Source organism: Meriones unguiculatus, chromosome 20 (assembly GCF_030254825.1).
Source record: "Meriones unguiculatus strain TT.TT164.6M chromosome 20, Bangor_MerUng_6.1, whole genome shotgun sequence".
NCBI classification, from domain to species: Eukaryota; Metazoa; Chordata; class Mammalia; order Rodentia; family Muridae; genus Meriones; species Meriones unguiculatus.
The window spans coordinates 25,635,220-25,652,138 of NC_083367.1; the positions used below are offsets into that span (position 1 = coordinate 25,635,220).

Here is a 16,919-nt window from a genome sequence, read left to right on the forward strand (position 1 = left end):
TAGGATGACACGTACACCCCCATCACCCAGCCTGTTAGAATTCTGAGCTGGAGAAACCTAATCTGTCCTTATCCTTAAAGAAAGTGGGGAAACTAACAAATTACTTGCTTGAATGATGACAGTATCTATATGGTTGCTGGTTGTTAGGCTAATATGGTCTAAACTCCAAGAATCCTGCTTTGTGGTAACTAAAGATCTAAATGTCTTACAGAAGTTCTACCCGACTGCACTATAAGCACAACAAAAGTAGCAACTGCAGCTCGATTATTAAAATGCAATTCCTGATATTATACATGATTAAATTCTAGGAAAGGGTCAAACTTGGAACTTTTTACATATTCATTACCACATTTCCACCTGTTTTTATAAGAATGTGTGGGCTGTAAAACAGGGCGCTTCCCCCGAGTGCTACTCCAGCAGCAGCTCTTACAGGAGATCCTCTGATAAAATTAAGCGGGTTCTACAAACAACCTCGTTTCAGTGTTGTCGGTTCTTGACAACTGTCAAAATTGTGGGTAAGCACTTCTGTTCCAACATGTCATTTTAACAATTGGACTGCGGGTTAACCTGGCCCAAAGGCCACTCTTTCTAAAGCAAATTTTGAAAGAACATCTTTTGTTGCTCTAATTTGGCCATAGATTGAAAGATAGATAGATAAATAGATAGATACATACATACATGCATGCATACATACATATATATTTTTTTAAGGGAGTAATGGGAGCTCTTTTTTCCTGCCCTTTTTTTCCTCCTATGTTGGAACAGTCTGACCACAAGGGCCACACAATGAACTAAATGATCAAAGACTTCAAAGAATAAAGTTCGTCCAGGGCTAGGGAGACATTTCTGTGAGTGAAAACTCCACAAACATGAGAGCCAGCGGGTGAATGATGTCCAGCACCGTGCAAAGGCCGAGTGTGGCTGCCCTTGCCTGCACCAGCAGGAGACACGCTGACCCCAGGAGCTCCCAAACCAGCCAGCCTCGCCGAAAGGGTGAGCTTCTGGCCCAGAGACACCTTGTCTCCAGGCAATGAGGCAGAGAGTGAGAGATGAGTGACAGTCATCTATCACTTGCCTCATCTTCTCTCTGTTTGTCACACTGGGCAAAACAGAAGCAAATTAAAATTTTTCTCTCACCAGTTTCGGCCACACTGTAAATAAATAAAAAATGAAATAAATTTTTCATTTTTATAAATATGTTAATGCCTTTTTCTCTTAACTTGGTGAAATCCAAACACAGAACCAATAATTACAAACATTATCTATACCAAAGTCGCATGTTCAATGTAAATGAGGTGGTCTAGAGCAGACTGTTGGGTACTATATGGTTATAATAGGAAGAGTAGGTAATCATTTTTTAAAAAGCTGATTTGTGATGAACTAATATGTCTGACAATACTAAGCAATTCTTTTCCATGCTTTTCAATTAGGAGATACTTTTAAATATCAATATAAGTTACTATGCAATTGTGTCACATATAGAAAGAAAATATTGTAAGTAAATAAAAATTTAGAACCAGTCTTCAGTCACCTAAAACTTCAAAGAAATAAAAGTGGTAACTGTTTTCTGTCATTCCCAGTGATACTATTCTGAGGAGACCTGTTTCCACTGCCTAAACCCATTTCATTTTTAGGCAGTTTTCACAAGGGATTTGAACTGTGTGTTTCAAAATAAAGGCTGTCATAATGTAGACCAACTTCAATTTTAAAACTTTACACTTCTCATTTAAGATAGAGATTTCCCATCGATTACTATGTAAAACTGTCAAACAGAATTTGAAAACATTTCATTCTTAAAAGCAATTCTTGAAAACTGCAGCTTCATGTGATGAGTGGCATTCATTCTACCACAGACAAGTACAGAGAGACGTCAGGTCACACACTGCAAGGCTCGGCTTGCGTTCTTGGACATACGCAGCGCTGATGGTAGAAACCATAACACAGTCTCTCTCGGTCCTTGCGTTACTTACTGCTAAAACAGCAGACAAGAGCCACTTAAGAGCAAAAGGGCTTGTTTTAGGTCACGGTTTGAGGGCTCAGGCATCACAGTGGGGAGGCTGGGGCAGCTGGAGCTGCAGGCAGGCAGTGGTCACGGTGCACAGCTGGGAAGCAGAGAGGTGAACGCCTGAGCTAAGCTGGCATTCTGCTTTTATCCAGTCAAGGGATGACACCACCCACATTCAGAGGGAGCCATCCCACCTCAGTTAGCCCAGGATATAAAATCTCTTACAGGCATGCCGTATTAGTGACTCTTCTGCTGCTGTGTTAAAACACGATGACCAAGGCAGCTTACAGAAGGGTTTATCTGAGCTCACAGTTCTGTTACCATCATGGTCTGAAGGCGTGGCCAGCGGGTAGGCAAGTCAGCAGGAACAAGGAAGAGCTCACATAGGCAGGCTCATAGAGCAACCTGGGAATGGTGCCAGAGACGAACTTCCTCCAGCAAGGCCACCTCCTAAGCCTCCCCAAACAGCACCACCAACTGATAACCAACTGTCCAAACATATGACTCTATGAGGAACATCCCATTCCAACCACCACACGGGTCCAGAGGTTTGTTCCTTTAGTGATTCTAAGCCTTACCAAGTTGATCAAAATTAGTCACCTTCTCATCTGCATAGCCATCAAGTTCAAGGGAAAAGTCAGGGAGGTTTCTGGTACATCATCCTTAAGAGTATTCTAGAACTCCTGGATGGACTTAATTCAGGCACAAGTGTAAATGAGAGAAGAGAGCATGCCTAAGGTTAAATGTTGGATGTTCAGTTATACCTTTATGTCCACAGAACAAACTCTGGCATTGATTTATCTAGTGCAATATATTTATTGAGTTTTATGTGTCTGGGTCTGGGGACAGAGCGATGAAAAATTCCTCCAAAGTAATATTACTTTGGCTGGGAAAGATTCTAACTAGCAGATGCAATATACGATGAGCTTCCTACAGTAGTTGTTTGCATACACCCGCACACACAGAAGATACATGAAAGGAAAGAAATTCCGATACACGCTGTAATATGGGTAAACTTAAGGATGTCATGCTGAGGGAACAGTCCAGTCTGATACTGGAGCTCCAAGCCCATGTGCCACCTGTGACGCAGGCAGGTAGGCCAGTACCACTACGATGAGCACGTATGTGGTAGAGAGACGGGAGGGAAAGAGAAGCAGAATGGTTCCTGGTCTATGAAGAGACTCAAGGGTGGTAAGGGGCAAGCTGATTGTGGGTGTGGGAGACTCCCCTGAGTGACGCAGGAGAGCTGGCCCATTGGCATGGGTGCAGGAGGGCTGGCAGGCTGACCAACTCAGCTAGCACCCAGGCCCAGAGCCAGGGCTCTGAGTTGGCCCACCCCAACATGTACCCCATCTGTGAGCTGCTGGAGCATGGGGAAGGGACCGGTCCTGCAAAGCTGCAGCATCTCCATGACTCAGGGCAAAAGCAGGACACCCGAGAGGGGTCCTGGTGAGGATACACTATCGATGATGTAGCAGAAGCCAGAGACCTTGAACAGGACCAATGACTTACCGCAATGAACATTTGAAAGTAAAGTATTTGGGCAAAAGGGTACACCGTGTGACATACCTTGAGACACCAGAGCTTCCATGCTGAGGTTTTATTGTTTTTGTTTTGTTTTGTTTCCTTTTGGGAAAAGTTACAAGGGTAGAAAGCAGATATGGAAGGACTGGGAAATGAGTGGGACTGGGGTGCATGATATGAAACTCACAAAGAATCAATTAAAAATTGTATTTTTAAAAAGGCAAATACTGTGTGATTTCTCTCCTATGAGGAAGCAACAGTAACCAGATCCCAGGACACAGAAGTAAAGAGGATGGTTGGCTGGGCCAGTGAGGAAGATATTAATGGATACTGGGTTGCAGCCTTTCTGAATGAAGAAATGTCTAGAGATTGCTTGCACAGTAATACGAACACACTTAACACCGCTGTTGTAGGGTTCTTAAAGATGGTTCAGGTAGTAAAATTAATGTGGCTTCCCAGATGACAGAAGAGCCCACAGGTGCTGGGAATGAGTGGTTTCAGCCTCCAGCCACCCAGCTAATCCCACCATTCCAGGGAAAGCTCTCAGTTCTGGGAAGACTGATTCCTGCCTTTACCCACCAGGCTTTCTCCATCTTCTGAGGAAAGCTCTCCAGTTCCAAAGACAAAGACTATGAAAGCCAGAGGGCCTAGACAGATGTCATGCAGACCCTAAGAGAACACAAAGGTCAGCTCAGGCTACTATACTTTCAGTCACCAGAGATGGGGGGTGGGGGGATATTCCATGATAAAAACCAAATTTAAACAATATCTATGCACAACGCCAGTCTAACAGAAGATACTGGAAGGAAAACTCCAACCAAAGAAAGTAATCTACACCCAAGAAAACACAGGAAATATATAAAGCCACTGCAAAACCAACAGAAGAGAAACACACAAACTCACTACAACCACCAACATCAAAATAGCTAACAATCATTGGTCATTAATATCTCTCAATACCAACAGATTTAATTCCCCACTAAAAAGACAAACAAACAAACCCAGAATAGATAAAAACAGTCCTATACAATAAAAGAACTTCTGGAGGTATCTCCATTTCTGACTTCAAGCTGTACTACAGAGCAATAGTAATAAAAACTATAGGATATTGGCATAGAAACAGACTGATTGATCAATAGAATTGAATTGAAGACCCAGAAAGAAATCCACACACCTACAGACACTTGAGTTTTGACAAAGAAGCCAAAATCATACAATGGTTTAAAAAAAAAAACCATATTGAACAAACAGTGTTCATCCAAATGGATGTCCTCATGTAAAAAAATGCAAACAGATCCATATTTATCACCCTGAAAAAAACTCAAGTCCAAGTGGATCAAAGACCTCAAAATAAAACCAGAAACACTATATCTATTAGAAGAAAAAGTGGGAACCACCCTTGAACTCATTGGCAAGGTAGACATCTTCCTGAACAGAATACCAACAGCTCAGGCTCTAAGATCAACAATCAATCAATGGGACCTCATGAAACTGAAAAGCTTCTGTAAGGCAAACGACATTGTTAAAAAAAAATGGCAGCCTATGGATTAGGAAAAGATCTTCACCAACCCTACATCTGACAAAGGGCTAATATCCAAAATATGTAAAGAACTCAAGATATTAAGCACCAACAAACCAAATAACCAATTTAAAAATGGGGCACAGCGCTAAATGGTGAATTCTCATGAGGAATCTCAAATGGCAGAGAGGCACTTAAATACTCAAAGTCATTAGTCATCACAAAAATGCAAATCAAAACACTTCTGAAATTCCATCTTACACCTGTCAGAATGGCTAAGGTCAAAAACTCAAGTGACAGCACATGCTGTCTAGGATGTGGAGATTCGGGAATATTCCCCCATTGCTGGTGGGAGTGCAAACTTGTACAACCACTTTGGAAATCAATCTGATGCTTTCTCAGAAAATCGGAAATAGTACTACCTCAAGACCCAGCTGTAACACTTCTGGGCATATAGCCAAAAGACACTCCACCATGCCACAAAGACATCTGCTGTGTTCCTAGTAGCTTTATTCATAATAGCCAACCTAGATGTCCCTCAACCAAAGAATGGATAAAGAAAATATGGTTCATTTACATAATGGAATACTACTCAGCTTTTTTAAAAAAAAGGAAATCATGACATTTGCAGACAAATGGGATGGAACTAGAAAGGATCATCCTGAGTGAGGTAACCCAGATCCAGAAAGACAAATGTGGTATATACTCACTTATAAGTGGATATTAGCCATACATGACAGGATAACTATACTACTTACTAATCATGGACCCAAAGAAGCTAAGTAACAAGGATGGCCCAAGGGAGGCCCTCCATGAATCTCACTCAGATGGAGAAATAGAATAGACAGTAGAAGAGGAAGTAGAGAGAGTGTGGGGAGGGAAACGGGGGATCAGGTCTGGGGAGAGTGGGGAGAGGAGGTTTCAGGGCCTGGAGAGAAAAGGGAAACCGAAGGCAGGGGCATCACTTAGACAAGCTGGAGACCTGTGACAGGGTTGGCTACAGGGAGGATATGGGGGTGTCTACAAGATGTGCAGAGATAAAGTAGAGACTGAGGGAATGACCCACCGATGCCTGGCCCAACCTGGCACCCACCCCACGGGAGAGAGCCAACCCCTGATACCACTAAGGACACTCTGCTATGTTTACAGACTGGAGCCTAAATTAACCATTTTCTAAGAGGTCCCCCAAGCTGCTGATCAAATCAGATGCTGAGACTCACAGCCAAGTATCAGGTGGAGCTCTGGGAGTCCTGTGGAGGACCAAGAAGGAAGGTTAGAAAGACCTGGAGGGGACGAGAACTCTGCAAGAAGACCAACAGAATCAACTAAGACCCATGGCAGCTTACAGAGACGGAAGCACCAACCAAAGAACATGCATACACTTGACCTAGGCCCCCTACACATATGTAACCAATGGGCATTTTCATCTTCATGTGGGTCCTCTAGGAAGTTGAACAGGGGTTGTCTACGACATGGACGCTGTTGTCTGCTTTTGATCACTTTGCTCTAGCTGGGCTGCCTTGCCTAGCCTTAGTGGATGAGGGGGAGCTCAGTTCTACTTGATATGCTGGGGTGGGCTAGAGTGGGGGGAGCTTCCTTTTCTGAAGACAGGGGGAGGGGGATAGGGTGAAAAGGGTGGGAGGGAGGGACCAGGAGGAGAGGAGGGAGGAGGCTATAATCCGGATGTAAAGTAAATATATAAATTAAAAATAAATTTTAAAAAATGAGAAATAAAATAAAAGTAGGTAAATGAAAGAGACAAGGAAAAAGGTTAAGAGACAAACTAGGAAAAAAAGGAAGAATGGAGGATGACCCACGCAAAAAGGCAGAAATAAAACTGAGGAGCTGCCAGTTCCGCTGACTCAGGACAGGGAGAGCAGACAGCCTGGTCTTTGGTACATGAAGGAAATGTAGCAAAGTTGTTGCGACATACCCAAAGAGAGCCTAAATGCAGACAGCAGGGTGAGGGGTCAGCAAGCCCCTGAGACACTACCAACAGCCTGTATTTGAAAGTCCAAACCTCCATGCTGTAACACAGCAGCCAGGGCAGGCCCAAATGCTGGGAACATAACAAATTCCTTACAAATCAGAATATACACTTTGTCCTCTCCATTTTAAGGGAAAATGACAGTCAAAAAAAGAGAAACCTATTGCTCAGATGCACATCCTAGGAGCATTTCATTTTCTCTATTATGAGATAAATGTACTTGGAGTCATTTATCATGCTACCCAAGGGCTCTTTTCTCATTCTGAACAAAAATATGCAAAGGCCATTATAATTTCAACAGGCTAAAGTTTTAGCAATCTCTCAATTTTAATAACCTTCTTAACAAAACCGCATTTAGCTTAAAAATGAATAAAATTCCACATCCATTTTTATGCAAAAGCTTTTCAGAGCACTTTCATCACTGTAAAAGTAAAGAAATTCCTCCTTCTCGTTCTTCATAATCCCTAAGACTACAGGATCATGCTAGGAATTGGTGCTGGTGCTGTTTCACTCTGGAAAACAAGATCAAGGTAGGAAGATGTGAACCAGAGCCCCTGAGGTTAAATAACTGAAGTCTCTCCAGGAGCTGCCACTACAGACCCACAGGTCAGAGAATGCAAAGGTGAGCTCCACCCTTCATCCCACTGGCACAGAGTAACTGCTCACACTGGAAGAACAGAAATAATTAGCAGCAGCATATCTGCTTGTGGAAGACAGGGACATCATTTACTTTGTTATATTGAGGTCTCAGAATCCTGTAACAAAAGACAAAGTAATGAGAAAAAGCATGCCATTTTATTTATAGAAGTTTTATGTGACTTGGGACCCTTTATAAGAAATTGAGGACTACACTCTTTCCAACTCCCCCCAAAACCCAGGTAAGCCTGTGTGATTTTTAAAGTAGGTTTGATTAATTGAATATTTAGATAAAAAGTGAAGTCTGATAGTGTCAGGCCAGAAGAACTGACCAAGGCCTCCCAGTGTTCCTGTGCCTGCAGAGAAAAGGACACTTTGTGTGTGTATGTCTGTGTGTGTGTGTGTGTAGCCTTTTAAAAAAAAAAATTATTACAGTTTATTCACTTTGTATCCCAGCTGTAGCTTCCTCCTTCCTCCCCTCCCAGTCTCACCCTCCCTTACACATCTTCTCCCATGCCCCTTCCCCAGTCCATTGATAGTGGAGGACCTCCTCTCCTTCCATCTGACCCTAGCCTATCAGGTCACATCAGGACTGGCTGCATTGTTTTCCTCTGTGGCCTGATAAGGCTGCACCCCCCTCAGGGGTAAGTAATCAAAGAGTCAGCCACTGAGTTCATGTCAGAGACAGTTCCTGTTCCCCTTACTAGAAAGCCCATTTGGAGACTGAGCTGCCACGGGCTGCCTTTGTGCATGGGGTTCTAGATTATCTCCATGAATGATCCTTGGTTGGAGTATCAGTCTCAGAAAATACCCCTATGCCTAGATTTTTTGGTTCAGTTGTTCTCCTGTGAAGCTCCAGACCCTTCCAGGTCTTTCTATCTCCCCCTTCTTTCACAAGATTCCCTGAACTCTGCCCAAAGTCTGGCTATGAGTCTCAGCATCTGCTTTAATACCCTGCTGGGTAGAGTCTTTCAGAAGCCCTCTGTGGTAGGCTCCTGTCTTGTTCCTTGTTTTCACCCTCTTCCGATGTCTATCCCATTTGCCTTTCTGAATGAAGATTGAGCATCTTACACAGGGTCCTCCTTCTTGCTTAGCTTCTCTCATTGGCACAGGAGACAACTTCCTGAACAGAACACCAACAACACAGGCTCTAAGATCAACAATCAATAAATGGGACCTCATGAAACTGAAAAGCTTCTGTAAAGCAAAGGACACTGTTGTCAAAACAAAACGATAGCCTATGGATTGGGAAAGGATCTTCACCAACCCTATATCTAACAAAAGGCTAATATCCAGAATATATAAAGAACTCAAGAAGTTAAACGGCAACAAATCAAGTAATCCAATTAAAAATGGGGTATAGAGCTAAACAGAGAATTCTCAATAGAGGAATATCGAATGGCAGAGAAACACTTAAAGAAATGCTCAACTTCCTTACTCATCAAGGAAATGCAAATCAAAACAACCCTGAGATTTCACCTTACACCCATCAGAATGGCTAAGATCAAAAACTCAACTGACAATACATGCTGGAGAGGATATGAAGAAAGGGGAACCCTCCTCCACTGCTGGTAGGAATGTAAACTTATACAACCACTCTGGAAATCAATCTGGTGCTTTCTCAGACAAGTAAGAATAGTGCTACCTCAAGATCCAGCTATACCACTCCTAGGCATATATCCAAAACATGCTAAAGTATACAAGGACATTTGCTCAACCATGTTCATAGCAGCTTTATTCATAATAGCCAGAATCTTGAAACAACCCAGATGTCCCTCAGTTGAGGAATGGATACAGAAATTGTGGTACATTTACACAGTGGAATACTACTCAGCAGTTAAAAACAAGGAAATCATGAAATTTGCAGTCAAATGGTGGGAACTAGAAAAGATCATCCTGAGTGAGGTAACCCAGAAGCAGAAAGACACACATGGTATATACTCACTTATCAGTCGGTATTAGACATATAATATAGGATAATCATACTAAAAGATACTTCTTTTCTCCAGGTGCAAAGAAGACAATATATCAAATGTAACCAGTGAATCTGCTTCTGGGAGGGTTACAACATTCTTCCTAAGTTTACAACCTTCTTCAAAGGAAGGGGGTCAGAGAGTGACCTGTCGGCTTCTCCTCAAATTCAATCCTTAGTCTAAAATGCTTTTGGAGATGGAAAGATGGTTCAGTGGTTAGGAGCCCTGGCTACTCTTCCAGAGGACCCAGGTACAGTTCCCAGCACCACATCGTGGCTCACAACCATATGTAACTTCAGTTCCAGGGGAATCTTCTGACCTCCGTGTGTACTAGGTACAAACATGGTACAGAGACATCCATGCAAAATACATATGTAGGCAAAACACCTGTTCACATAAAATAAAAAGAAGTAAATCATTAAAGTCAATGACTAAAATGTTTTAGGGTATAGACTGGAGAAGTGGCTCAGTGGGTGAGGACTTGCCCCACAAACATGAGGACTGGAGTGTAGATCCTCAGCACCCATGTCAAAAGCCAGCCCTGTCCCACACTTCGGCAACCCCAGCCCTGGCGAGGCAGAGATAGGTGGATCTCTGGAGAGCTGACTGGCCAAGCAGCCTAGCACATCAGTGAGCCCTGGTGACCTGCTCAAAAACTAAAGCAAAGAATGATGAAAGACACAGGATATGAACCTTTGACCTACACACACACATACATCCAGGGAAGATTTTAGGGCATGATTCCATCAATGGATAAAGCTCATTAATTTAGACGTTTAATGAATGCTTAAATGCACACAAAAGTTTTCTCCAATTTTATACACTAAAACTGCTTAATTACTTCTTTTGCAGACAAGGCCCCACTGTGGTTCCCAGGCTTCTGACTCATGCCCTTCAGCCGCAGCCTTCCTGATGCTAGAATCAGGCTTGCAGGCGGCTTCTTAACATTCTTTACTCTGATCGTTTTCAGTAAGAAGTTAAAATAGTAGCATCTAAAGTCATTTCCTTTTTATAATAACTCTGTAATACTTTAAGAATTTAACCTGAGGACTAAAACCTCTCCCAATTAAAATTAGATAAATCACACTCTTCATACCCTGTACAAATTCTCCAGCTCTCTAGTAAGTCCACCTAGCTCTACATCTATCCTTCAGAACAAACCTATGCATGCTACTACTCAGGCATATGCATACACACATTAACACATAACACATGTTTTTTAGTGGTATCCTGATAGATGAAACATATTCTTCTGAAAGTTAGAATATACCATCTGAACAAACACTTAAGATATAATACAGAAACAAACTATTAAATTATTGCACTGATACCATAAGGGAGCTCGTCAGGTGTGTGCAGGTTTAGAAGAGATTAGGGGCCAGACCCTTGCCTTATAGCCAACAGCCTGTATAAACAGAGCCTAGAACTCCATGACTCTAATTACTGTCAGAGGAAAGAATGGGAATCTTATCCCTGGCCCTGGGAGGAGATATGACATCCTGAATTGTGACTTGCCCTGAAGATCATGAGTAACGATCTAAACCTGGTTTCCTAAACCCTAATCCTTACAGGGTTACCATCCAGCAGATTATCTGATAAAAAGCCACTGACTCCACCTAACAATCACCCGGACAGGAAAATGTCCCTCTGGAGGCTGGCTGCTACAGAGACCCAGGAAAACCTGCCTGGGATGTAGACAGGACAGCAGGCCCTTTGGCCTCTGCCCACTCTCATCTTCAGAGTGATTCAGGATACCCTGCAACAAGCCTTAACTACCTGTGTGTCTTCCTTGGCTCCTTTCACAGGGGTCAGGGAACTAAGGGGAGACCAGAGAGAGGTCCTGGTAATGAAGTTGGACTTAGGTAGCCTGATCCTGAAGAATTCCTTTAAAACTAAATCTAGAGACTAGGGATGGGAATCAGTGATCAAATATATACTTCAAATGGCCAATGCCCTGCATTCAATCCCCCAATACCAAAAGGTAACCCAATGAATATAAGGAAATAAAATACCAGAAAAAAAAGTCTACATTCTGGCTACATGACCACTACCATAACTGGAAGTACCAAATAAACACCAGTGCCTGGCATTCTCAGTGCAGTGCTGAATCCTTAATAGCTGGCATGGTGGCACATATATACAATGTCAGTAGTTGGGAAGCTAAGACCAGGATTGCTCCAAGTTCAGGGCCAGCCTTGGCTACATAGTACCAGGCCAGTCAGGGCTACACAACAAAACCTTTTCTCAAAGCAACAACATAAATAAACAAAAATTTTGCTTCAATGCGTAGATGAGTGAAAATCTCCCATGACTATTAAAATATCTGGATTTCTTCTGACTACACATGAAAACTATAAACAAAAGCAACAGTACAATACTCAAACAACAGGTTCAAAGTAAGTTTAACAAGCGGTGATGTTTTCTATTTTTTTCCTTTTTTTTATTTTTTTTTGATGAAATTTTCAGAATATAAATACTTCTAAGCAGTGGCCCCTAATGGATCTGGAATAAAGAAAGGAATTACAGGGGCAGTGGCCTTTGCTAAAATGACAAAGGAGCATCCATGGGTTCCTGTTCCCATTAAAGCTGGTGAGATTTCACATTCCTCACTACACAATGGAGCTTTCATCAATACTGAAAAATATTTTTGTGAGAATATTTGCAGAGAATGGATGGAATTCTTAATGTTGCAAGCACTCATTGAATCATTTAAAAGGACAATGATTGAATGACTAATTAAAAAGGTTTCCGTGATATTTATATTACAAAAGAAAAGACTTAAGTCTGGCATTTTCTCCTGAGTAGTCAGTCAGAAAAATATATATATTATGTTTGTTGACTGTGGGTGGGCATTGATTCTGGGATGATCTGCCCTCAAAGCTTTGAGAGCTTTGGCCAGCTTTTTACATCCTATTTGGCTTCTAAATGTTATTGTTCAAATTGTTGCTTGTACATATTTTGTCTTATCCTACCCCAAAACAGGACTTAAGATGACTCCAAAGAACTGTATAGCATGATAAATGATCACAAAATAAAGAAGATGAGACAAAGAATGCTAAAACTAGAAAAACAGATGAAGTGTCCCGTAGTCTAAATTAAAGTAAGCTTAAATGTAAGCTTTTTGACAATGAAGTCAATCTCAAAACAACACAAGTTACATACCCTGTATTTATCAAGTGAAAAACAATCTGTTTAAGAAAGCAGTTCTGATACTAAGATTAAAAAATAGATTATGGGTGGGGATAGAGCTCCGCTGGTAGAGTATGTGTCCAGCACACCCAAAGCCTGCGCCTGAACGCTAGGCATGGTGGTGCATGGAGAGGCAGGATGATTAGGAAGAAGTTTAAGGTCATCTTCAACTACATGGTGAGTGTGAGGCCAGCCTGGGCTACATGAGACTAAAAACAACAACAAAAACTTATTAGAAAAGCTGTTGTTGTTATTTAACATAGTAACATGGAATTAACAACATTTGCTTTTAAATACATAGGTAACATTTCTATGAATCATGAAGGCAAAACATCTTGAAAGCACCTTTGCCATAGCACGTCTACAGAGACACAGTTTAATTTAAGTAAGCCTGCAATTTTCTGATGGACTCTGTCTTTTCTAGAAATGCATTTCCCGTGGAGGAGAAGAGATACTCTCCCAACAAATGAAAAAGAAAGGGAGAAGAGGAGGAAAGCGTTTGATAAACACACCTAGCAGGGTTGTAGTTAAAAGGTTCTCTCCACAGAAGACTTGACATATCCTTGGGCAGATTTCTCTCTCACACGCTTATGCTTTTGTTGCTGTTAGAAATGACGCCTCTTTAGAAAATTAGTTAATTCAACGTATCTACTATTATTTTTACATTCACTTGTAAATGTGCGTGTGCACACACACATGAGCAAATGCCATGGTGACTATACGGAGGTCAGAGGACAACCTGCAGGAGTCGCTTTTCTCCTTCTATCATGTGAAGCAAGAGGAGCCACTCAGATAACCAGGCATGGCGGCAAGTGCCTTTACCATGGGGTCATCTTACTGGCCTCAATTATCTGCCATAGCTTATTCCAATACTTTATCTAATAACCTCACTAAACTCTACAAGGAGCTTTAACAGTCCTCCCTTGTCTTTGAACATCTATCTATCACTTGTCCTTTGTAAAAATAAAGGAAGAAGATTCCATTAATCTCTCTTAAGACTAAATCTCCTGAATTCTCAAAATTCAACATGCTGTTCTCTGACCATTGCTAACCCTTACAACTTTTCTCACATGCAGGCTTCTATCGACACTGATCTTCAGCCCTTGTGCCCCATCCTTCCAATGTCAACCTCACTCCATTTCATTCTCTAATAGCAACTGGATAAGAGAGCATTGGACCCCACCCAGCATTCTCTTGCCAGTGTCCATGCTCTCCTGTCCCTTTAAGTCTTCGGGTAAGGCCAAGTATGCCATCATCAGCTTCTTCTCTCCATTCCACACACACTTGCACTGACTGCTGTCCTGTCACACAGCGCTTCATGAAATTCCCCTCTCCACTTACCGTGATCACTATCTAAAACTTTCACCATTTGTCTGAAATCATTTTTTCACTTTCCTTGTTCCCTTATTATATGAACTTCCTCTGACCAATTCTTCCAGGTTTGTAATTTAAAATCCAATAAAACTGGACTTCAGGCCAGGGGGACGCTGGCTGTACAAGCCTGGTGGCCTGAGTTAAAGTCCCAGAGCCCCGTGTAAAAGCAGAGGGAGAACTGATGCCACAAAGATGCCCTTTGACCTCCATACATGAATGAGTGTGACACATGCACCCTCACACTCAGACACAGACAGACATGCACCACATACAAAAATATTAATAAATAAAAATTAAAACTAAAAACTGAATTCCTTGAGCATCCCTAAATGTGCCTTGATTTCTTTGCACACACTCTCCCCTCTGCCTGGAACACCCTCCTCTCCTCTGCTTAAGCAGGCTGCACTTCAAGGACCTTCTACTCTCAGCTCAAGGCGACCTCCGCTGTGAACCCGTCCTCCATACATACGCTCCTCCTATGGGCCCTCAGGATACCGCACCCAACCCTAGGTGCAGAGATCACGGTATTCCATTATACTCACTCATCTAGTTCTTCTGCATAAGACTGCTCTGCAGAGAACGGAGAATTTCACTTCAGTATACTGTCCCAAGTACCTGATTACGGCAATGACTATTCCCACTAAAGTGCAATTCCTTGACCCTGGCATTATGTAAAAGACATGGATTTAGAGAAGATAAATTCGTCAAGGCCTTAGTTAAGAGGAATGTGGCTGTTTGGCCAGTAACACCAATAGCAAATTTTATATTCATAACCCAGATAAAATGCTCTTAGGTAAGCTACTTTTCAAGTAAACAATAGATATCTTTTACAGCTCTTTTTTTTAATACACCTGAACAGATAGCAACTAAATGAACTTAAGCTATACACTGTTAATGCCTTTCTATTTTAACAGACAGTCTGAGTCATGAGGAACCCTATGAAAACATTGCAATTCACAAAATACTAATCACAAATTCTTTTGTTTGTTTTTTTTAACTTTTTGTTGGCACTTCGTGAATTTCACACCATGAACCCCAATCCCACTCAGCTCCACCTCTCCTTGTACCCACCCTCCACCCTTGCAACCTCCCCACCAAAAAACAAAGTACAGTGTGTCGCGGTATACCCTTTGGTCTACAGTTCTTTGTAAATGTTCATTGCAATGACTGGTGGCTCTAGTATGAACTCTCTGGATTCTGCTTAACTATCAATACCGGAACCTCACTGGGACTCCTCTCAACGTCCTGTTGTTGCCCCTGTCATGGAGATCTTATACTTTTGGATCTGTAGGACCAACCCCTTCATGTACTTCAGCAGTTCATTGATGGGGTAGATGTTGGGGTGGGACAATTCAAAGCCCTGGATCCCGGCCTGAGCAGTATCTAAGCTGGTTAGCCCTCATGTTCTTATGCTTTCATGGCCTGGCTCACCAGCAACCCCCACAACCAGGGCCAGCTCTATCCTGCTGCCCACGCAAGGTGCAGGGCCCAGTCCCCTGAGTATTGCAGCCAGTGAGGAAAAGGGCCAGCTCTCCTGTTCTCATGACCCCACTGGGGCCAGCTCACCTGCCCACTGCTAGTGGTGAAGGCATAAGGGAAACAAGGGAATCTCTCCCTTGCAGATGCCAACACTCAGCACGCAGGAGGCAGGGCCTGCTCACCCACACTCACACCCTCAGGGCCAGCTCACCTACAACCCCCACACCTAGGCCTGCTCTACTGTGCTGCCCAGGTGAGGTGCATGGCCTGCTCTCCCATCTGACACAGGTGGAAGGGGAAGGAGGGCATCTCTCCCTCATTCGTCCCACCACATGTGAAAAGAGTAGTTAGGGACTGTTCTCCCTCGCTGTGTCCTCAGGGCCAGCTCACCTGCAACTCTGGCAATACACAGGGCTCTGCTCTCCAGGGTACCACAGCTGGCTAGGGGCAAGGTCAGCTCTCTTGCCCTCATGCCACCCACACCTGGGGCCAGCTCTCCCACTATGCCCAGGTGAGGGGGGGAGTTCTGCACAGCCCTCATATATCAACATGTCTCCGAGTGGCAGCCTGGCCCTTGGTGGTAACAGACCCCTGCTGCTGCAGGGCCGCAGACCCAGACATGGCCCTCAGTGGCAGCACAGGTCACTATGGCTGTCACTAGGTGGCATCACTAGCTACTCATGTCAGGCTGTCCCTCACTACCCTCAGGTCTCCAGTTCTGCCTCTCTTCACTGTGCCCACGTCCTTCTGTTTCTCTTTCTTTTCCATTTTCAACCACTTACTTGTTCCTCTTAGGGGCACCTGGGGTCTCTGAGTGTCTGGGGTCATCTCAGGACTGGTCTCAGGAGTGCTAGGCCCCAGTCATGCACTATGGCACCGGGTAGGGGTCATCTTGGTCATGGTCTGTCATTTCCCCCACCCCTGCTGGGGCTTGTGTGGTGCCAGACTGGTAGTCATCTCAGGCTCACTTCCTGTTCAAGCCCCATGGCACTGGTCTGGTGGTTGTCTGGGGTTGGCTTTTTCAGGAACTGTTAGGCTATTAATCATTCAGACGTTCACAGGTCAGAACATTGAGCACAGACACAGCCTTTCTCCTCTCTGTCACCTACTGATGCACATGTGACACAGCAGCCACACCAGTAATGCTCCCAGGGGCTGGTCAAGTTCTTTAAAACAGAAAAGAAAAAACAACAGTGCAAACTGATGCCCACACCACCCATCCTTCCAGTAAAA

At 43.2% G+C, this 16,919-nt stretch overlaps 1 protein-coding gene and 1 non-coding gene across 7 annotated transcripts in view; both read right to left on the reverse strand.

Moving 5' to 3' along the window:
- Positions 1-16,919, reverse strand: part of Akap7 (A-kinase anchoring protein 7) — a 120,800-nt gene that overhangs the window by 73,581 nt on the left and 30,300 nt on the right. The window lies entirely within an intron of this gene.
- Positions 16,714-16,845, reverse strand: LOC132649600 (small nucleolar RNA SNORA17). The gene has a single exon (XR_009588096.1). It is a non-coding gene; the product is annotated as a small nucleolar RNA SNORA17 (small nucleolar RNA).